This window comes from Pinus tabuliformis, chromosome 9 (assembly GCF_031772625.1).
Source record: "Pinus tabuliformis cultivar Carrire ecotype Pingquan chromosome 9, CPIR1, whole genome shotgun sequence".
Taxonomy (NCBI): Eukaryota; Viridiplantae; Streptophyta; class Pinopsida; order Pinales; family Pinaceae; genus Pinus; species Pinus tabuliformis.
In genome coordinates this window covers 1,705,298,368-1,705,322,053 of record NC_142307.1, presented here as the reverse complement: position 1 = coordinate 1,705,322,053, position 23,686 = coordinate 1,705,298,368, and positions in this window count along the sequence as shown.

Here is a 23,686-nt window from a genome sequence, read left to right as displayed (position 1 = left end):
TCAAGGAGAAAAAATACACCTCAAGCTTCAATAGTTATGGCACATGAAGAAAGCCATGAAGGGGTGTCTGAAGATGAGAAAATTTCCATAAAAGAATTCTTTGAGATTTGTGAAATGGTTAAGATTCTTTCAAAGAAAGGAATTCAAGATCGTATGGAGAGAGCTGAAAGCTTCCAAAAGGAGATCGAGGAAAAGAATACAAGCCTCCAAAAGGGAATGGAGGTAATGGTGATAAACCACCACCTTCACCTCCATCCTCCTCCTCATCTTCATCCTCGTCTTCTACTTATTCTACCATTTTACAAACACCTCCAAATTCTCCAAAGGGACATGGTAAAACTCCTTTTCTTAAGCTTGATATAAATTTTGAATTGCCTATGTACAATGGGGAGGTAAATGCTAAGAAATTGGATAATTAGGTTCGTCGGATTGAAGTGTATTTTAGGATACAAAGAATCAAAGATGATGAGACCGAAATTCAACTTGCTTCTCTTAGATGGGAAGGTGCAACACTTATTTGGTGGGAAGCCAAAACTCAAGAGGACATGAATAAACATGGTAAGGTTTTATCCTCTTAGAATGATTTTGTTGTTGCAATAAGAAGGCAATTTTATCCATTAGCATACATGCAAAAATCTATTATGGATTGGAAAAACTTTAGACAAACTAAGGGGCAAAATGTTCAAATTTATACTCAAGAATTTAGGAAAAGGGTGTTGATTTTGGCATAGATTTGTCTTCTCAAGATACTTTTATCAAATACATTGGAGCATTACATAGTTATTTGAGGCATACAATTCTCATGTTTAACCCTACAAAACTAGATGAAGTTTGTGTACAGGCAACTCATTTAGAAGCAAGAGGGAAGAATGTTCCTCAAGAGAGCAGAAAAAATCCATTCAAGAATGGTCACAAAGGAAAGGGGAAATTCAAAGGAAAAAGAAAGACGAATGCTTCAGTCAAGAAAGAGCAAGAAAACTCACATGTAAACATTGTTCAAAAGAAGGCCATGATGAAGACCATTGTTGGAAACTTCATCCTAAAATGAGACCCAAAAAGTTTAACAACAAAGGGAAACAAAAGATTGTTGCAACTACACAACATGATTTAGGATCTGACTCTAGGGATGAAACAAAGATCACAACCATGGGATTCAAAGGTAAGGACTCTATTGCAAGTACTAGTTCTTCAAGTAGTAGCCTCAATGAAACTCAACATGAAAAGAAAGAATAGAGCTTTTCCACATTAGATTTATTTCAAAACATACCAAGATAGATACATTGTTTGATAGTGGTTCACAAGCAAACCTCATTTCTGAAGACACTGTCAAGAAATTGAATTTGGAAACAACTCCTCATCCTAAACCATATCCTTTAGGTTGGATATGTGACAATGCAAAATTGCATGTGACAAAAAGATGTAAATTAAGATTTTCCATCACTGCAAACTTTATAGATGAGGTAGAGCTTGATGTCATTCCACTTGATATTTGTGGTATTGTTTTGGGAAGCCCATATCTATATGATAGGAGAGCCATCTTTCATCACCATGAGAACAAATATCACTTGTTTAAAAATGGAGTTGAGTACATTGTTAGAGCACATAACAAGAAGTTGAATTTGTCACTTGTGAATGTTGGACAAATGAAGAGGTTAGTCAATGCTAGTAAGAACTTTGTACTCTTAATGATCAAACCCAAAGAGAATGTTGAAAATGAATTTTCCAAGGATGTGATGCAAAGTTAAAATCTGATTTGTATGAGGTTGTTAACACATATGATGAGATGTTTCAAGAGCCCAAAGGATTGCCTCCTAAAAGAGGTATCTAACATGAGATCCAATTGCAACAAGATTGTCCTCTTCCAAACATTGGCATGTACAGGATGCCAGCCATGGAGAATGCAGAAATCAAAAGACAAATCTAAGAGTTGTTTTATAAAGGGGTAATCAAACCAAACACATTGCGATGCGGGTCGCCAATTTTTTTAGTACCAAAGAAAGATGGTACATGGTGCATGTGTGTAGATTTCATAGCCTTGAACAAGATTACGATAAATAATTGTTACCCTCTTCCTCGAATTGATGATTTTCTTGATCAATTGAAATATGTTGTGTATTTCACTAAGTTGGACTTGAGAAGTGGTTATCATCATATTAGGATTGTTGAAGGAGACACATGGAAGACAGCTTTCAAAACAAAGCAAGGTTTGTTTGAATGGTTGGTTATGCCATTTGGGTTTTGTAATGCTCCTGCAATATTCATGTGAGTTATGAATGATGTCTTAAGGCCTTTTCTTGATGATTTTGTAATTGTCTACTTAGATGACATATTGATATTTAGCAAATCTCGTGAAGAACATGTCAGGCATGTGAAACAAGTCTTAGATGTCTTGAAGAAAGAAAAAAAAAAACTAAAGATGTCTAAATGTGAGTTTGGAAAGACCTCATTAGTTACTTTGGGACATATTGTTGGAGGGGGTGAATTGAAGATAGATCCCTCAAAGGTCAATGTCATTGTAGATTGGCCCAAGCCCAAAAATGTATCTGAGGTTAGAATCTTTTTGGAAGCATCCCAATATTGGAGAAAGTTTATTTCTAACTTTTGTAGTTCCATTACATGCCTTGACAAGCATAAAACAGGTTTTTCAATGGGGAGGCAAGCATCAAAATTATTTTGATGCATTGAAGGAGAGAATCAGTATAGCTCCAGTTCTTGCACTTCCTGATTTAAGATAGCCATTTGAGATACAAAAGGATGAAAGTGACTATGTCATGGGAGTGGTCTTGATGCAACATGGTAAGCCCATATGTTACCATTCTGAAACTTTTAATGGTGCAGTATTTAACTATCCTACTTATGACAAGGAATTTTATACATTGGTGCAAAGTGTGGAAAAGTGGAAACATTATTTGATGGGAAAGGAAACTATTATTCACTCTAATCATCAACCATTGGAATACTTGCAATAACAAACTAAGCTACAGCAAGCGAGGCACTTCAGATGCATGGGTTTCTTGCAGCAATTCCACTTGGTGATAAGGTATAAGAAAGGTATCTATAACAAGGTTTCTGACATCCTTTCTATATAAATTGTTAGTGATTCAGTTATTCTTAAGCATAATTCTATCATGCATGAGAGCTATGTTGAACAGTATGCTTTAGATGATGACTTTAAATATGTATATGCAACTTTGTGTCAAAACAACCAAGTAGAGGAATTGGATTACCATGTGCATGATAAATGTTTGTATCATCTTGGAAATCTATGCATTCCACAGGGTGAAAGAGTCAACATCATAAGGGAAGCACATACTTCTCTTATTCCTGGCCATTTCGGTGTACGAAAGATGATGGCACAATTACAAAGGTATTGTTATTGGCCTGGAATGAATGAAAGTGTATCACAATATGTAAGAGGATGTTCTTTATGTGCTACAAGTAAGCATAGCAATAGAAAGCTAGGATTATATACTCCATTTCCAGTTCCTTCTCGTACTTGAGAAAGTGTTTCTATGGACTTTGTAGGAGGACTACCTATGTCTAAAAAAAATCATGATTATCTTTATGTTGTGGTGGATCGTTTCAGAAAGATGTGTATTTTTATGCCTTGTAAGAAGCAAGTTACAATGAACAGACTACACAAATTTTCTTTCAACATGTATGGGTACATTTTGGGTTGCCCAAATCCATTATTTATGATCGAGATTCTCGATTTGTTGGGAACTTTTGGTCAAGCTTATGGGAACTCATGGACACCAAGTTGAAAAAATGCACAACTGTCCATCCACAAACCGATGGTCATATAGAAGTGGTGAACAGAATGGTAGTGCATCTTCTTCGTGGTTATTGCAGCGAAAATCCTAAGCTTTGGGATGAACACTTACACTACGTTCATCGTGCTTACTCAAACACTTCCATTTGAGGCATGCTTTGGTTACTTACCAAAATCTCCTTTAAATTTTATCTTCGGGAAGGATGTTGCTATTGATGGTCATAGTGACATTGACAAGGCCAAGCGGTTCATTGAGCAAGTTCAATTGGTGCATCAAATGGTTCAAGAATAGTTGGAAAAGAGCCAAGACAAGGCATGATAAGCATCGTGTTGACCATAGTTTCCAAGTTGAAGATGAAGTTTGGCTTTACATTAGAAAAGAGAGGCTTAAAGGAGAAGGTAAAAATTTGAAACCAATTAGGTATGGACCTTTTAATATTCTAGAAAATATTGGTAACAATGCCTTCCGTTTGGATTTGCCTCCTTATATGAAAATGTTGGCAGTTGTTAATGTTGAGAATTTGAGACTATATGAGCCTCGTTTGATTGATGATCAAGGATAGCATGTTCATATTCCTTTAATAGAATATTTACGCCATAGTTTCTTGAAGAATTGCAACAGGATACCATCCTTGACAAAAGGACAAGAACTTCAAAACGAGGGAATGTGGAGTACCTTCTTGTTGATCTCAAAGGTACAAATCCAAGAAAATCTAAATTTATTGAGGTTGGAAGGGTGAGGGAACTATACCCTCATCTATTTTTTGACTGAAAGTAGTCTTTTGGAGGTCCAAAAGCTTCCAATGGGGAGGAGTGATCCAAGGGATCAGTTTAGTGATCAAAATTCAAAGTGCTCAAAAATGCTTGAAACCTATATGATTGGATAGATCTCGACGATCTGAATCCAATGCAACCTGTTTCACTCAAAACCGATATCCTATGCTCCTTATATCATGTTTTGATCGATTTTCCAAACAACTAAAATTTTAAAATTTGAAGTTGTAGGTACACCTAGGTAGCAGTCCGTTTGCTGACTGGGAATATGAATAAGCAAGGTGATTGTATGTTGATAGGCCAATGACAGTTTGACAAGTCTCATTATGATTGGTTCGTGGTTGGAGAAATTTGGTTAGGTTATGGCTTGTGGAAGTGGTCGAATCGAAAGAGGCCACGTGGACCAATGGGTGGCCACCACTTAGCCCCCCGGGTGTTAATGTAAAAATTTGTTTGGGTCTCAAATGGCCTCTGAGGGATCAAACACATGACCTAGAATCAAACACCACGGGCCCTACACCAATGCATCATACATGTGACTTAACATTATGGGCTTGTGAATTATATTTAAAGTTCATCACAATTCGTTTCGGAAGTTGGGGTTGAGGATAAGCCCCAGTCGTGGTCCCCGCGCCCTCAAAACTAAGGGCGAGACCAAGGACCAGGCCTTAGCCCTAGCCCCATGTTCACGGCCCTCCAATAAACCATGCATCGGAGCATAACCCGAACAGCGGGCAGATAAATGGAAAGGGGTCAGCCCTAAGAGCCAACCCCGAGTCACATGACCCTCGATAGGACCAGATGCGAGGAGGTGTAAGGGGGCCAGCCCTGGGCCACATGTGCGCCCATGTGACCTTGTCGCAGTGGAAACAGGGGCGCGCCTTCTAAGCCCTTGACCTACAATCTTTGGCACTAAACTCGGTCACATGCATGCCCATACGACCCTCACACGACCCTATTTTTCTGAACTGGGGTTAATGGGCAGTTTAACTGTCCTACAATTTCACCCGTCGAGTGTGGTTTTAAGCCATATTTGAGCGTTGGTTCCGGGTTTGGGGTGCTCAAGCCAGGTTTTGGTTGAACTGGAGGACGATTAGCTATGGAATTGGATAAAAACTTCTAACATGCATAACTTTCCCAAATTTTGGCCAAATGAGGTGCAGAAAGAACCCGGATGGGGGTTTTGACAAATCTTGATCCATTAGAGACATCAAATTGTTGTTTGAACATTGTAAAGCCATGTAAACACACTTTTGAGCATTTAATGAAAGACGCCCTGCATTGGAAGCTGAACCAGGAGATGTATCCCAGGAGAAGGGTGAACTCCTTTATCATGTTTTGCGTTATTTGTTACAGATATCGTTATTTGTGTTTGTTTGGCTGTAAATTTTGGTTAAAAATCACTTGTTTATATGTTTAGTAAATTGATCCATTGCACAAAAAACATATATATTTTACTTGTAATTTGTTCAAATCTTCAAGTTTTCAATTACATATCAACTTCCCACGATAATTTAGGCAAGTCTTCATATAAAAAATGGATAGGAATAAGTCGTAAATAAATATACCTCCAAGAGTTACTTTTCACTATTATATATGTTTTTCTTAAATGTGTAGATTCACTGGTTGTTACTACCCACCAAATTTTATGCATGCCCTTATGCTTTAACAGACAATTAATTTATCCACTTCAGATCTCAATTTATTAGCTCTTGCCAAAGTGTATAGAATTCGATTTGATTATTGACTTCTATTAATTTTGCATTTACGAATGTAGGTTAGATTTTTTTATGCAAATTTTAGTAGAGCGTAATATGGACATTACAATATTTTACTTGTCGTTGATAGTAAAATATTTTTGCTATTAATATATTTTTGTTTTAAATATTACATGTAAATTAAAGATAGAATGAAATACATATAGTGCAATCTCAAAAATATTATTTTCTGTCAACTTCATAGTAAGTAGTGAATAAAGTACATATCTGTCTTCTCATTAATATATATATATATATATATTACCTCGTAAGGTGTTCTCTCTGAGAACAACTCCCCTTCCATGCCACCTATGCCATTTTGAGCCGTTAATTTTGGTGTTAGACGATTGAAATATTCTCTGACATAGGGTTAAAAACTAATATTAGTCAGTGAAAATGCGTAACAAGATTTTGCCATACAATGTTTGTTCCCCTTCACAGACTCTCTTAATTGGAAGCAACCGTTCTCCCAACGGTATTGGGAATCTATTAGGTTCCTATACCAATAGGTTTCATTTTTCATGATTGACTGTGGAAGGGCCAAATATGTTCATCCTTTCATGCTGCAAAGGTTCCATATTTTGTAAACAAATGAAGAAAATTAAAAAATGAAAAGAGGGTGTGCCCTAAAAGAAAAATCAAAGGGCAAAAAGAGTAAAATTGGTCAGAAAAATAATAGAAATGAACCCCAAGCCAAAAGACCAGGAAAGTGGCTAGTCAAAATGCCACTGCTATCTTATTTGTGTAAAGCAAGTTCACAATGTGCAAATATTGTTGCTTATCACACTTGATGGATGGCCCAACAGTTCAATTTGGACCACTCCATATTTAAAATTGTTGTTGTAGAATAGAGAATGAATATCTGTCCAAACAGTTCAAGCTTGGCAGATGAGTAGATAGGTATAGAAATTAAGGGGTCCAACTGCTTAATCTGAGCCCTTGGAAGAGATAAGGGTAGACTTAGATAGGAGGGCAGTCAAAAGAAAAGAGGAAAACCAGGGTCTGGTAGTCCAAATGCACCCAATCCAAAGGAAGAAAAAATGCTAGGGGTAGGCTGGGTAGGCAGTCTGAGGTTGCAGAAACAAGTTTATGATCACTTTTTGTCTTGTCAGGAAAGACTCATCTCATCAGTGACACAATTACCATGGCAGTTGTTTGACAGCAGAACAATGGAAGCATGACTGACTTCCCCTTTCATTCCCCCAGAAATCATTTACTGACATCCCCTCAAGGACCTTGGGATCTGCCCAATAGTCCTATCTTCACTTCATTTTATGAGGAATGCTAAGTTGAACTCTGAGTTTACTTAGTTGAAAGAAGCCACATTTCTTGTGTAAAAATCATCATTCCATACTCCTTTCATTTCCCTATGCCTAAGTTTTCACTCTATAAACTTAGCATTTATTCATGCAGTTTCATTCCATAAAGTCATATTAACATTTAACTTTATTATTTAGCTCCCTCAATCATTTTTCCCACCCCTATTCTACAAAAAACTATATAAAAAACCCAAAAAATATAAATATCCCTACCCATTGGCAATTATAGCCATACAATACAAGTTCGGGGAATATTAAGTTCATTTGGGACTTTATATTAACCCTTCCGCGTTCATAAAACCCTGGGGTTTATTTAACGCCAGGTTAAATAAATAACCACGCTAAACCCTCCTACCTAAACCATGTAAATAACCCCGCGCATGTATATAATGGGATTAGTTTGACATTTGGTTGAACTAATAACCATACCCGCTTGAACAAAATGCATAAAAACCCATATAACCCAAAGTTTTAAACCCCGGTGCATTATTAAAACATTTAAATATTGCGCGGGCCCCCCTCATTCCAAATCCCGTAGCTTTAAACTCCCGACGACCGTCTGATCCCACGCCGTAGATCTGACAGTTGGTGGCGATATCGTAAGCTCTTATCCGCCGAAGGTTAGCGTCTGGGGGATAGGCGGTATTACTGTCGTACCCCGCCATGCGTCGACTTCCCGGTGTGATCGGAGCCCCCTCCTGCAAAACCACCTTGGGCCAAAGGCGGTGCAGGGAAACCCGTTTACCGCCCGCCACCTGCCCGATGACGTCAGGCCAACGTCACCAATGACGTCGCGGCCACGTCGCCCTCCACTCCTCTGCGGTACTTCCACATCACCTGCTGACATCACCACCCCGCCACCGTGTCATGCGCCACGTCACCATACACGTCAGATGCCACGTCACCCTCCGTACCCGCTACGCGCCAAAAATACGTCATGATGACGTCATCCCGAAAAGCACCAAAAAGCGCTAAAATGTCCAAAATTCGTTAAAAAGTCGTGAAAACGACTGTTTTTGTTTATTTTCTATTATGCGCCTGTGGAGAACGTGCATGCCGTTTACGACGAATTTGCCTCCAGAACTCCAATTAGCCAACCAAGCGAGTTCCTCCTGCAAATTCGGCCCCTCAGCTCAGCATTGTACCTGCTAATTGCCCTCTGCACCATCAAAAACAGGTATTTACCCATTGTTGACCCATAAACCCTGTTTTTTCAAAATTTCGCCATTAAAATCGACTGAGGAACTAGAATTCACAGAAAATTGCACTCCTACCTGTGCATCACCACCTGTTAATTTACTATGTGAGACATTGTTCAAAAACAAATTGGCGAACTTTGCCCCCCCTGCAAACTGGCCATTAAAACACATTTTGAGCCAATTTCCGCCGGCACATTCTCCAAGCTGCCCATGCATTGAGTTCATTTGTCAAAATCCTCTGCGAAATTTCGCTCCTTCGATCAAAATTCAAGCCCATTTCCTCTGCATTCTGCTCACAAAGCTTGCAATCCAGTAAATTCATTTAAAGACCCTGCTACACTCTGCAACATTTGTTTTTGACCATAAATTTTACACAGTGAGATCAATTCTAGATAAGATCCAACTGCAAATTCCCTGACAAGAGCTTCAGGGACAGTATCATGTTTCTGCTATCGAACACACCTGAATTCCAAACTACAAAAGCAGAGAAGTTAAAAATGGCCAGTCCAGCAGCACTGAACATCACTCCTCTCAATACACCCCACAAGGAATTGGAAGCATTACCTTTGGCTGACAGGGACCACTTAATTCAAGACTTAGTTGATGAAAGAAACCACCTACAGACCTTCTGTCAGCTGAGGAATAGTTATTTGAACAACAGTGACATTTATGGCATTTGGGAATCAAACTTGCCCATCTACTTCCTCCCTTCTGTCAATGTCTTCCCTGAAATAATTCGCCTCTGCTGTGAAAACTATGAGCCAAGTCAAAGGGCAGTCAAGTCTCCATCTGGGAGCATCCTCTTCCATATAAATCCTGACTCCATCAATCAAATGCTAAATTTCAAGCAAACTCAGCTTCTGGTCCCTCTCTCTATGAAATTCCTGCTTGATGAAGGTCCCAAACTCTCCAACTCAGAGATAGCCCGAATTGCCAAAGTATTCATGAGAGCAGACCACCAGCCTATAGGGCCACATCCTTTTCTTGATATATGCTTCAATGAAGTGGGCAATTTACTAGTAGATATGATATCTTATGTACTGGGCTTCAAGACAAGTGAACATGTTAATCATACTATATTGGTCTTGCTGTCTGCATTTACCCCGGGACAGCCCCCTGCTGTCAAATACAACTATGCCAAATTTATTGCCAATAAGATACATGACCAACTGTTGAAACTGGATAGGGAGGGAGTCTTCAAATATTCATCCTATATCTATCATTTGTTCCTCTATTACCAGCCAGACTGTTTCCAATGCCCCATCAAAATATTGGACTCCAAAGGAGAAAAGAGGTCTGTGATTTTTTGGACCTCAATCTTTCATGAAGTCCACAACTCCCCCTACTCTTACTGTGAGTTCATTGACCTGTTTGTCTATCCAGTCTCTTGTCTCCTGATGAGAACTCCTCCTGCTAGGCTATCGTATGACATGCAAAAAATATTGCAGCTTTCAAAGAACTACAAAATAGGTGACTGGTACTTTTACCAGAATCACACTGTAATTAGGATATATGGTTGTGAGCTTTGTCCCTACAGACTGTCAAGATATGTGCCAATGAGACTGTTTGCCTTGGAATATTACAGGCAACTCATCAATTCAGATTTAACTCATTTTCATAGTGCCAAAAAAAAGGATCGCTTGAAATTCAAAGACCAACTAGGCCCCTTTGTCATGAACAAAAAAGAAGGGTGGCAAGATGCTGATCAAATATTGGGGGAGAAACTCAAGTTAAAAAGAAGTTTTTGGTGGGTACCTTATGACCCAGATGGTTTCATCAATACCAGAAAAATAAAATATAGGTTGTCAGCCTATGAACATTGCAAAATCCCACAGATTGAAAAATTTGCTAACCAAGATGAGTGGGTGCAAGGCACACTAGTTGAAGAGTTCACTCAGGAAGAAATAATGGAGCAAAATGTCAAAGATTTGGAAAAGACCCTTGACTTGGATTCTTTTGAGCAGGTAACATTCAAACTGCCACAACAAGTCGGAGAGGGCACATCAACTGCTGCAGCTCCACAAGCTGCCCAAGAAAGGATTGCACCAGCAACAGGAACAGCAAAAGGCAAGGAGCTAATGGATGCAGAGCAAGAAACAATGACAGAATAGCCAACTACCTCAGAGGAGCAGAGTCAAGAGAAAGCCCCTCCACAGCAGACTGAGGCACCACAGATTCCAGCATTGCAAACTCCTCTCAATGAGGAAAGAAGCAAGAAACGGGACAGGGAAGAGACCACACCTGCAAGTGAGGCAACACAGCAACCAGAAGCCAAAAGACAAAGAGTTGATCCTCAAGTTGATGAGGAAATTAGTGAAGAAGTCATAGAGAGTCCGAGGAGGGAGAGAGAAACTAGCCAGCAAACACCTACTAGCTCATTCCAGCAAGAGCAAGAGAGGAAGCATGCTATGGAGGTGTCCTCCTCAAGGCAGCAAAGCAAGCAACCGCCTGGTATTAAAGGAACTTTCATGGAAATCAAGGCCCAAAATGAGTTGTTAAGAGTACAGCTGTATGATCAATTCCTCAAGACAACACCCTCCAAACAGCAAAGATCAATGGCAACTTATGACTTTAAGGAGGAAAAGATGATTTTAAGTCATTTCAAGCCTAAGATACCACAGCCACAGACAGCTGTTGATTACATAAAGACAAACTTAGAGGTCCTCGCCAAGGACATACACCCGATGAACCAAATTGAGCTACACAAGCAGACAGGTGAAATGGTATATGCTACTCTAGCAGACAAGGCAATGTTGGCCCATCAACTGAAAGAATCATTGAAAAATACAAACACTCAATTGGATTTGGAGAGAATGTCTTCCTCGGCCAAAGATAACAAAATAAAGACATTGGAGGAAATCATTGTGGAACTAGGGCATGATACTAAGAAGGATGCCAAAGGCATCCAGGCCCTCATAAAGGAAAAAGAAGAAGATATTGCTGCACTCAGAAAACAATTGAGGCTGCCTGCAACTATGCACCCTCAAACAACAGAACTTGTACAAGAAAAGGAAGGTGAAGATATGATGGATCTGCTAATGAAGATGAATCAAAGAATAATTCAGATGGAGCAAGAAATAAAACTCTAGCTGAAATCAAGAAAATTTTGTGGGCCAAAATTGGCCAGTCTGTCACTGACCAATGGCAATCAATTCAGACTATACATGAACAAATAGAATTGATAGGCTTAGCTCAATTTGAGACTCAAAGGGCCAGAGCATCATTGGGAAATATGTCTGAGTAGGCCAATAAAATGATTCAGTTCCTAAACACTCATACCAAAGAGCAGCTAGCAGCTCTAGATATCAGTAGCAGGACAGATACTATTCTGACAGTGAAAAAGGTGCTGACCCTGAGAAATTTTATACAGACTCTAGAGAGAAAATGCCAAGAAATGCAGGCAGAAATAAATGACTTCAAGCTAAAGTTTGCACCATTGCAGAGCAGAGGGTTACCTAGCTTATTGACCAGTAATGGCATACTGCTAACCCGTGAACAGTATACTAACAGGATAAATAATTATGTTTCCAATCAAATTACAGCATCCTCAAGCACCTCAGAAGAAACAGGGCCTCCCTCTAGACAGAGTCTTTATGACAAACTGGAAAACCTGTTCTACATCGAACATGAGATAAATCACCTTTTTGAAGTCCAGCCGAACTTCTATAGATATATTGAAGCTGATGAAACACTGATTAAAATACAAAGACATCAGCTGCCTACAGAGGATTGGTGGCAGGCAATGCTGGAAATTTTACCTAGGTGATTTGATTTCTGTTCCTTTTTGAGTCAGCGACAGGTCAGCAACTCCACATACACGGGCCACTTGCCAAAGTGTCAAAATAACAGAAAAAGAAGGTTAGATGTAATGGAAACTCATTAAAACAAAATCAAACACATGTGGCAAAAGACAGCACATCAGGAACGCCAACCAAAGCTACAGCTATCAGCCGAAAAAGGAGCCTAAAAGTCAACAAAAGCAAAGCACCTAAGGCGGCCAGTACAGCCTAATTACTTCCACATGTTGTGCGGACTTCCACATCAGTTATTGTTGTTTGCCAGAGTAGATAGATAAATTTATTACTAGATATTTTCCTACGGGATATTTTTGTAAAAAACTCTCTTATATATACTCCCAATTGATATGTATTATTGTTGGTGATTTTCTCTCTGGACTGCGCTGTAATTTTGAAACTGTTTAATACAAAGGTTGTTGAAGTTCACTGTGGCTGGACCGTCTGAATGCGGATTTGATGTTCTGGGACCTGCTACAGAATTCCTGTGTCATTCTATGGATCAATAAGTTATTCTAAACTGTGTTTTATGTTTTCTGTGTTTGCAAATTTCATATATGTTCCATAATCTTGGTAACAGAGAAAAAGAATAGCCCAGAATTTGTTTAAATACACTCTGTGTTCAATCTCTGGTATTAATTATGTTTTCTTCAGAATTAGTCATAAATAGGAATTCTTAGCTGCTCTTGTTTGCACTAATTCTTTCACTTTGAATATTACCTAGGAATTCTTTATTGCTCCTTGATAATATTCATGCACTTTCCCTCTGCCAGCATAATGAAAGATTCTTGATTGCCTTTCATTCCCTGACTTTCATTCCACCAATTCCCAGATTTAAAAGTTGTTCCAAGAGTGATTATCCTGCTCTGTAGCATTACCCTTACCAAAGAAAACACTCTCAGCAGTTCTTCATCATTAACTCCATCTGCCCAATGGAACAGATTGTTTTAGACTTGCATCCCAGCTCTGCCTGAAATCACCATCCAACAAACTTAAAACAACACCCTGTGCATCATAACTAGCCTAAAATACTTCAAAACAAAGCTAAATTACAAAGAGAGAGCCCTCTCTGGTTGCAGGTAGGCTAGAACCTGCAACTAAAAGACTGGTTAGTGGTTACCTCAGCCGTATTCCCTTCTGGAGGCAGGGAACAACCTGAGTGATAACAGAATTCAAGAAAATAGTTGGCCTCCATTCTGTTGTCAAAACATATTTCAACAAAAGTTTTGCGCTCATCTTTCTTTCCAACTTCAAACCATATTTTCAAGTTAGATCTGCGGGAGTCTAGATCTGACAAGTCTCCACAATGGCCGTGCTCCTTCTACGTACCTCATGCACATAACTATAAAATTATCTTTTTGGAAGCTGGGCAAAGTTGAGAAAGCGAATTGGAGAAGGTTAATCCTCCTCATGGAAATTTAGGATATCCAAATACATAAACTTTTTCTCATTCTCTTGAGATGTAAAACTATATGTTCCAACAAAATTGTTGCACCAATATCGCTCTGCAAATTCAAACTTCAAGAGACGTGGCGCATTATCATATTATTTACCTACATTTTACGCTTTAAACTCGTTCTAATTTTTTTCCACAACTATTCATATGCAACATCTAATTACTAGTTTTCTTCTCGCAGCGCATTGAAATTAAGGAAATCTTTGAAGTGGCAGGCATGAACAGGGTGCACTATACTCTGTCTGAAAAGGAAACGAAGAATTTGTCAAAAACAAATCAAACAAATATAAACCTGTCACATCTCAATTAAATTCATCCCTTTGAATTTAGGAGTATATTAAGATTGTATTTTAGATTTTGATGGGTGGGAAACAAATAATATATATGTCTGTGTCACATCTCAATTAAATTCATCCCCTTCGCTCTTGCTTTGTATTTGTTTTTAGGAATATATTGGTATTGTATATTAGATTTTGATGGTTTTTTTTTATAATTTTGATGGCATTTACAACCTAGATACCATTTAGTATTTGAAAGTCATATATATATATGGTTTATTATAATTCTAGATTTATTAATTGTTTAGAAAATTAAATTTTTTATTTAAAATTTAGATAAGTCTTTGTTGGTTTTATATAGCACTAAAAAATTGTTATATATATAATATATATTTTTAAATGACTTGTAACATATATATATATAGTCACACATATGTACACATTATGCATTGAATAATTTTGTTATTAATAATTTTTTAAATAATACTTGGCAATTATGTGTTAAATGTTGAAAGAATTAAAAATCTCTATCATACCTTAAATTAAGGAGAAAGAAAGAAATATCTATATATAATATTTGAAAAAAAATATTTAAATTATTTTATTTTGTCTCTATATAAAATTGATATAGAATTATGTTATTTATAACTAATAGTAAATTATTATTTTTTCATATGTTACATGTCAATTGAATTACACATCATGTAATATTAATAATATTATTTTTACATGTAGTTTGTCAATTGTATACAAAATATAGAAGAGCACAATCACTTAAACTTATCATCATTAATATGTTTATATTATGTGTTTAAAAAATATTTAATAATAATCATATTGTGAATAAAAAAACACATTGGAAATGTTTTTAAAGATATTGACTACAAATATAAGTAGATTGATGGCAATTATGTATTAAACATTGAAAGAATTAAAAATATCCATCATACCTTAAATTATATATATATATATATATATATATATATATATATATATATATATATTATTTTATTTTATTTTTTCTCCATATAAAATTGATAGAATTATGTTATTTGTAATGGATATATCTATATATATATATATATATATATATATATATATATTCAATTGAATTACACATCATGTAATATCAATAATATTATTTTTACATGTCATTTGTCAATTCTATACAATTTATATAAAGAAACACGATCACTTAAACTTATCATCATTAATATATTTATATTAAGTGTTTTGAACCAACAAGCGTGGTTCATTATCAGAAGATCGAAACTAAACAAACACATTGGCAATATTTTTAAAGATATTGACTACAAATATACGTGGATTGATGACAATTCTGTATTAAACATTGAAAGAAATAAAAATCTCTATCATACCTTAAATTAGAGAGAAATATATATATATATATATATATGAAAAAAGAAATATTTAAATTATTTTATGTTTTCTTTATATAAAATTGATATAGAATTATGTTATTTATAACTAATAGTAATATATATGTGTGTGTATGTGTGTGTCTGTGTGTTACAGTTAATTGAATTACACATCATGTAATATCAATAATATTATTTTTACATGTCATTTGTCAATTCCATACAAATATAAAGAAAACACAATAACTTAAATTTATCATCATTAAAAGCTCTGCGGCTTCACGCTATTCAGCTTCACGCTCTGCGGCTCTGCGGCTCTGCACCTCGGGCTGAGATTTGTGGTTTCACGCTATTCAGCGGCACACGCTCTACGGCTTTGACTTCACGCTCTGCGGCTCTGCACCTCAGGCTGAGATCTGCGAGTGATGAGTGACTGGTTATGCAGGGTATTTCCGCTAATGTGAATCCTCTCTGCCATTTGTGTGAGTGATCGGCGTGCGTACTTTGCTTGATTGCGTGATCCATCGACCTGCTTGGGTATTTCACGGAGCACAAAGATCGTCGGATCGGCGAAGAATGATTCAGAGACAGCACGTTGTCCCTTTGGCGGCCTGCTCCTGAGAATTACAGTGGGGATTTTCAGAGTTGTGAACGGCTTGTGGGCATCCCCGATCCATTAAGTAGGCATCTGGTTCTTAATAATTCTGATCCGAACTCGTTGTTTAGGTGAGATCTGGTTAGTCACAGGCATCTGAAATTTTGAGTGAATAAGTTTGTTTGCACATTTTGTGTTCTAGATCTAATCTTCTGCGGATAGATCTAGACCTAGGTGGCTAAGTTTTAGATCTAATCTTTTGCGGCTAGATCTAGATCTAATCTTACCTTCTGCCTTATTTTGCGGAAGTAAAATATGGCTCTCAGCTTCGCGAAAATAGCTGTTGGCTCATCCGCTTCTGGAGGGCAAGCTCCTGCCCATATCATCAGTGAAGCCCCAGCTCCAACTGTCCAGGTGGTCCAAGCCTCACTCGATGAGGCTTTGAAGTTTTCTGAAAGTGCCCTAATCTACCAGTTCAATGGTTTTTGGCTGCGGCTGACAGCTCTCCACAATTGGATCTCAGAGGTATGGAAGCCTGTCATTTCTGATGAAATTAATATCTACCCCTGTGCTAGGGGTTTCTTTATAGTAGATTTTGAAAATCCTGAAAGCAGACAATGTATTCTAGATTCCGGCCCTTGGTTTTGGGAAAAATCAGGCCTATTCATGAAGCCATGGAACCCATCATTCAATCCCTCTACAGCAGTCATAACCTCAGCACCAGTTTGGGTGAGATTGCCAAGCCTACCCTTGCATCTTTGGAATCTCTCCTCGCTAAAAGCCATTGGAAATGCAATTGGGAAATTTTACTGTAGGTGCCCAGAAACAGAGGAATATGCCAGAACCACCTATGCACGCATTTGTGTGGAAATGGACTTCAACGCCGGATTCCTAGCTTAAATAAACCTAACAAGTAAAGACTATGTGTGGAACCAGAAACTTAATTATGAAAGTGTCCTCTTCAGATGTCGATCTTGCTTTGAGACGGGCCATCTAGCCAAAAATTGCCCAAAAGCCTCCCAGAAAAATTCTGCTAGAAAAAACCACCACAAATCTACATGGTGGGAAGGAGCACAAAAAGAACACTACACTGTCATCAAAGAAGAATACTCTAGAGAAAACTCTGAATCACAAGAAATCGGGCAAGAAAGAAACAACTCTCAAGACAAGCAGGGAGAAAGCCCTGCCCAACAAATCAACAGCTATGAGGATTCGAATACCGCACAAAATAAATCTTCATTTAACAGCAAAGCAGATCTCCTAGACCAAACTTCTTCTCTGACTATCTTCAAAAGGATGAACACTATAGATCATGAAGCTAAGACACCAGTGTCCCAAGAATCAAAAGAGATGAAGGAGATGCAAGACAAAGGAAGTTGGAAGACCGTAGAGAAAAAAAAGAAAGCTACAGCACCAATCTCGCCAAGAAAGACGAGGAGCCAGATAATTAAAAACTAATAAAATTGTAGGTCCAATAGACCAATTTGGTCTTAATGGACGTTAACCACCATCATCATCATTAAGTGTCTAAAAAATATTTAATAATAATCATATTGTGAAAAAAAACAAACACAATGGAAATCCTTTAAATATATTGACTACAAATATAAGTAGTTGTGTTGGTAAAATCCAACTAAGTATAGGGGAAATTTGAGAAACCTAAAAATGAATATATAGGAAATAGTAAAGAATATTATTTCTTGGCTTTAAATTTATATTTTTAAATTATATTTAAAAGTCTTTATAATTTTATTTTTTATATATTTTTAAAGGATATAATTCCACTAAGAGACCCTAGGTTTGTTTTGGTAATTGATCTTCCTGTGTCTAGAAACATTTTGGATTCCACGAATGCATTTCAGAGACCCTAGGTTTGTTTAGGGGTATTTTTGGAACAAATGAATAAGGATTCTTAGGTTTTCGTGATCTAAAATGCATTGAAAAATCAGAAGTATTGTAGCTTTATTCTTTCCTACTTTTTATGCTATGTCATGAATGAATTGAATTAAGGGTTTGGTCTCATGATTATGACATCCTAAGTATGGTTTCTGGACATCTACTTCAAAACTTCACTTTTTGTATTGAGTAAATGTCGATATTGATATATAAATTTTGTGTTTTTTGTATGTATTTCTATTCTAAAATTTAAGAATATGTAAACTTGAATCAAACTTAACGTATCCCCATATAAATACAAGATTTTACACACTAATGTTCCAAAAAAACATTATATTGTGTTTGCCCCAAATGAAGCATTTTATAGAATACGATCAATTATAATCCATTATAATCATTTTATAGGTATTGAACATTTACAAAAATTCAATCACAACTCTATTATTTTTTTGTTTTTGTTTTGAGGTATGTTTAATAAAATTATTTGGCTCCAAGGAAAACCTCTTATTGCATTGGTGGATGGCATCCCTAATGAACCTTGAGTAAGATGGTGTGCCCCTAGTAGAAAGCCAGGGGCATTCTCTGCCCAGTAGTGAATTGGTCAAATGCCAGTGACAATAACAACTGGTTTAGCTAACATTGATGACAAAAACAACTGGTTGAGCTAACCCCTGGTTATAACTATGGTGAACTTTTGATTGACTAAGATTAATGGATGAAATTGCAAGTTAACTCATTTTTTTAATGCATGTAAACTGCCTTTATACATAATAATCATAACCAAAACATCTAACAAATTGTGACTCCTTGGAACATTTCAAGCATAAAAGCATTCTCTTAAAATTTAATATATATTTCATGGAATTTTATTTTCCATCGTCATGGTGTATGAGCATTGTACTTGCGTAATTATTTTATAGGAAAGTGTGTTCAGTAGGAAGCTCTCTCATAGCTTGGAGCAACAAGTAAGTTGTTTGTTATTCTTGTTATGATTTGGATTCAATTTGTTATTATGCACTAGTGTTTTACTGAATTTTATAAGTTCATGTTATCATGAACCTATTTGTGTTCATTATGATATCTAGTGTTATCAATTATCCTAGCTTACAAACTTATCAAAGCAAGGGTAGCTTTAGCAAGCGATATGATAGGTTATAGACATAGATCTTATTAATATTAGGGATGTTAGACTACTCTTTTGGAGTAATTTGACTTTTATAACACTCTGAAAAGTCTTTGGCCACAACGTTTTTACCAAGAAATGTAAATTTTGGTTTGTTAGGTTCTAAAGTACCTTGCATAATCTCCTAACAAGTGTTCCTAGTCTCCAATGGGGCCTTTATGTAGTACAACAAGGTATTTTATGATAATTTTTCTAAGTTAATTTCATGTTGGTTAAAGAACTTGGTTTACAAGCTCGAAGTTCTAACAACTGAAGTAACAATTTTTTTCCTCAGCCAAAGGAAATTGATTCATCTCATTCTTACTATGAACCACACATATCCTGATTATGACTTCAGGTACTTCATTTATATTTTCTTTTTAAATGTATGAATTCTTTTATTTTACAAGGGTTGTTAAGCATCAAAGAATAATTGGGTGATGTCAATGTAAATCTATTGGGCTAGCTAGCAACTCATGTATATATCCTTTTCTTGGAGATTGGAAGTGGTGTCAAAGGTTGACAAACAGTTTAGTAAACCATTTCTCTTTAAGGAGTTGAGAGTTTGATTCTCTCCATTTCCTATCAAATTTTTTGATTAACACTATTGGGATTTGAAAGAGAGGCTACCTCATCAGTCTTGGATGGCCAACTGTGGTCCTAAAAGTGTTTAGGGTTCAAATTTCTAACTTTTAGAGTGTTGCAAAACAAAGGTTCCATGTATATTCATTTTTTTTCTTTGTTCCTTTTAATTTGTTGCCCCCATGCAGCATGGTACAAGCTCATAACTTTTCCAAAAAGTGTGGATTGAACAATGTGAAGCAAAAAATTGAAAATTATTTGCTTGAAGCGGGGAAGGTACAAAAATGCACATGTAGAGATATCTTTTTTTTATCTTTTTTTTTCATGTATCAGACATTTTGTTTGAGTAACTTAATGCTATTTGTTTTTATTGCGTGAATTTCAAGTGTGGTTTGCAGAAAATGGGGGTGATAACCTTCTACATTGCATCTGGAAAGTTGTAAATGAGGTACACTTGTACCTGAAGACCTGTTGTACAAAGGAAAATTGATCTACATTGCACCTATTAAAAAAATTTCACCCTTTCCATGCCATGTCCACTCTGTATTCAAGTCTGAACCTAGTCCAACCATGTACAACACTAAGAGCAACTCAATCATGTATATAAAGGTTGTAGATGGTGTAGTAAGGCTAACAGCTTTAGAGTTTTTTGTGAATCATTTGGTTTAATGGAAAGAAGTAGAATGTTAATATTGTTACTTGTCAACTTTGTATCGACATGCTAATTAATGGTCAAGTGCCTTTGCATTTTATTTGTTTGAATGACCTTTTATAAAAAAGGACATGAAAAATTATTGGGAGATTTTAGCAATATTTGATTATCAAATAACGATTTACGCATTTGGAGAACTTGTGATTGACACACAGATTAATGGATGAAATTGCAAGTTAGTTCAATTTTTTAATGCATGTAAACTGCCTTTATACATAATAAATTATAATCATAACAAAAATAGCTAACTGATTATGACTCCTTGGAACATTTCAAGCATAAAAGCATTCTCTTAAAATTTAATATATATCTCATGGAATTTTATTTTCCATCTTTGTGTTCTAGTGTATGAGCATTGTACTTGCCTAATTGTTTTATAGGAAATCTTGTTAGAGTAGACATGAAGATCTCTCGTAACTTGGATTTTACAATTTCATGTTATCATGAACCTATTTATGTTCATTATGATGTCCAATGCGATAATCCATTATCCTAGGTTACATACTTATCAAATCAAGGTAGCTTTAGCAAGTAATATGATAGTTTATAGACATAGATCTTATTAATATTAGGGATGTTAGACTACTCTTTTGGAGTAATTTTACTTTTATAACACTTGTCTTTAGCCACAATCTCCTAACGAGCGTGCATTCTCTCCAATGGGGCCTTTATGTAGTACAACAACGTATTTTATGATAATTTTTCCGAGTTAAATTTCATTATGGTTACATAACTTGATTTACAAGCTCGAATTTCTAACAACTAGCGAACCAATTTTTCTGCCTTAATCAGAGGACACTGATTCATCTCATTCTTAATATGAACCACATATATCTTGATTATGAATTCAGGTACTTTTTTTATATTTTCTTTTTAAATGTTTGAATTCTTGCATTTTACAAGGGTTTCTAAGCAACAAAGGATAATTGGGTAATGCCAATATAAGCCTGTTGGGCTAGCTGCCAACCTGTGTATATATCATTTTCTTGGAGATTAGAAGTATTATCAAAGTTTGACAGACGATTTAGAAAAAAAAATTGTTGAAAATGCAATAAGATGATGGAGCTTAGTGAAAAGAAGTCGCCTTCACTAAGTGGGCCTGCAGGCTATTTTTGGCGCAAAGTCTATTTTTAGACTATGTCTATTTTTAGACATATGGATCATGGTCTATGAGTTGCAGGATGCTATTTATGGATGATTGGTCATGTTGGTAAAAATAGATAGACCTCTATTTTTAGACATATGGGTGGAGTCTATTTTTAGACTGAGGTCTAAAAATAGAACAGTTGAATATTATTAGCTCTTAATAATATTTGGACTATAAACATTATCTTATCCTCTTGCAGCACTTCAGTTCGAGCTACGGATGTGGCACATGCAACTGCCAGAAGGAAATACGCTTTCCTATGGGTTAGTTGAGCTATTTCATGATGGACTTCAATTAGAACTCAAGTGATTGAGTTTGGAGGAGTTGATTGAGGAGTTGATGGAGTTGTTTTCAGTTTGACTTAGTTGAACTAGTTGTATTTAGTCTAACTGCCAAATACACTAGTAATGAGTGATGTGAATTAATTATTAATTACTTCACTAATTATTAACTCATAAATCAACTAAAGAATACATCAGTTAACTCAGTGCATGGACAGTTCAGTGGAGACAAGTGTTAGAGGTGGGTGAAAGGGTGAGACTACTATCAGTTGTGACTATAGTTGCGCATGAGATTTGCACAATCATTGATTGAGATTGCCAATGAGGATTGTGTAGTACAGGCCAAGGGAAAACGAGCTTGGATCAGATCTATTCTCAACTTGGATTGCATAGTAGAGGCAGGCAAACAGCGAAGGATATTTGAACCTGTGACTTGTTCGGATCTGAGCTAGTTTGTGTGTAGCATGTGGAGATAGTCATGAGTACTTGTGAGGAGTATTGTACTATGTACTGTTACATGTTCTCTATCATTATAATATACAGATAGTTGGGGGTTTTTCAGCTGTATGCTTTCCCATTACATACTGTGTTGATATGTGTGATTGATGTTTCAATGTGCGCATGCGATTGTTTTTAATTCTGCAAATTGATGATCAACGTAGAGGAGGTTATGTATTATGCATGCATTCCGCAAATAGTGTATAATCAAGATAATCTCTGTGAATAAGTGTTATATTATTCAAAATTTCTACATGGTATTGGAGCTAGATAATTTGTAGAAAAAGTTCTACATGGTATCAGAGCAGAGTTGATCATCAGATCTATTATTCAGAAGGTGATTACATTTTATTTCTTCAGGCAGAGTCTGTAATCGGGATAGGTAGCCTCTGGATTCATCCTTCTTTTGGAAGGTGAGATATCTGGTAAATTCCCATACAATCAATCTATGTACAAGAAATACTTTGTTCTCACGAATTTTAGATCAGAAGCGGTTGAGTTTTGAGCTGGTGGAATTCGAATTTGCAGCAGTGTTTTCTTGGTGACAAAGTTGAAATGTCTTTCAACGGATTGCGATTGGAGTATTCCCTTGAAGGTAGCTCGAATTATATTGCATGGAAAGACAGGATGGAAGCGGTGTTAGATTGCAATGGGTTGAAGGAGTTCATAGAGGTTGAGGTCCCAAAGCCTACTGATGTTGTTCACGTTGAGGCTTGGCAAAAGAAGACAGCAAAGTGTCGAAGGATTCTGTTGGAGGACGTGAAGGATCACATTGTATCCAGCCTGCATGGAAAGGCTTCTCCATATTTGATGTGGAAAGCGTTGACAGATTTATTCCAAAGCAAGAGTGATTAGAGGAAGTTGGCACTCAAGGATAAACTCAGAAACATTAAGTGTGAGAAAGGAGACAGTATGCCCAAGTATCTCATGAAGTTTACCCAATGCCGGGATGAGCTAGGAAGTGTGGGGGTGACTGTCGATGATGAGGACTTGGTGAGCTTGGCTCTCCTTGGTCTTCCAAAGTGTTGGCATTCCTATCAAGACTCTGTCAATGGTCGGGAGAAACTGCCAGGATGGGAGAGACT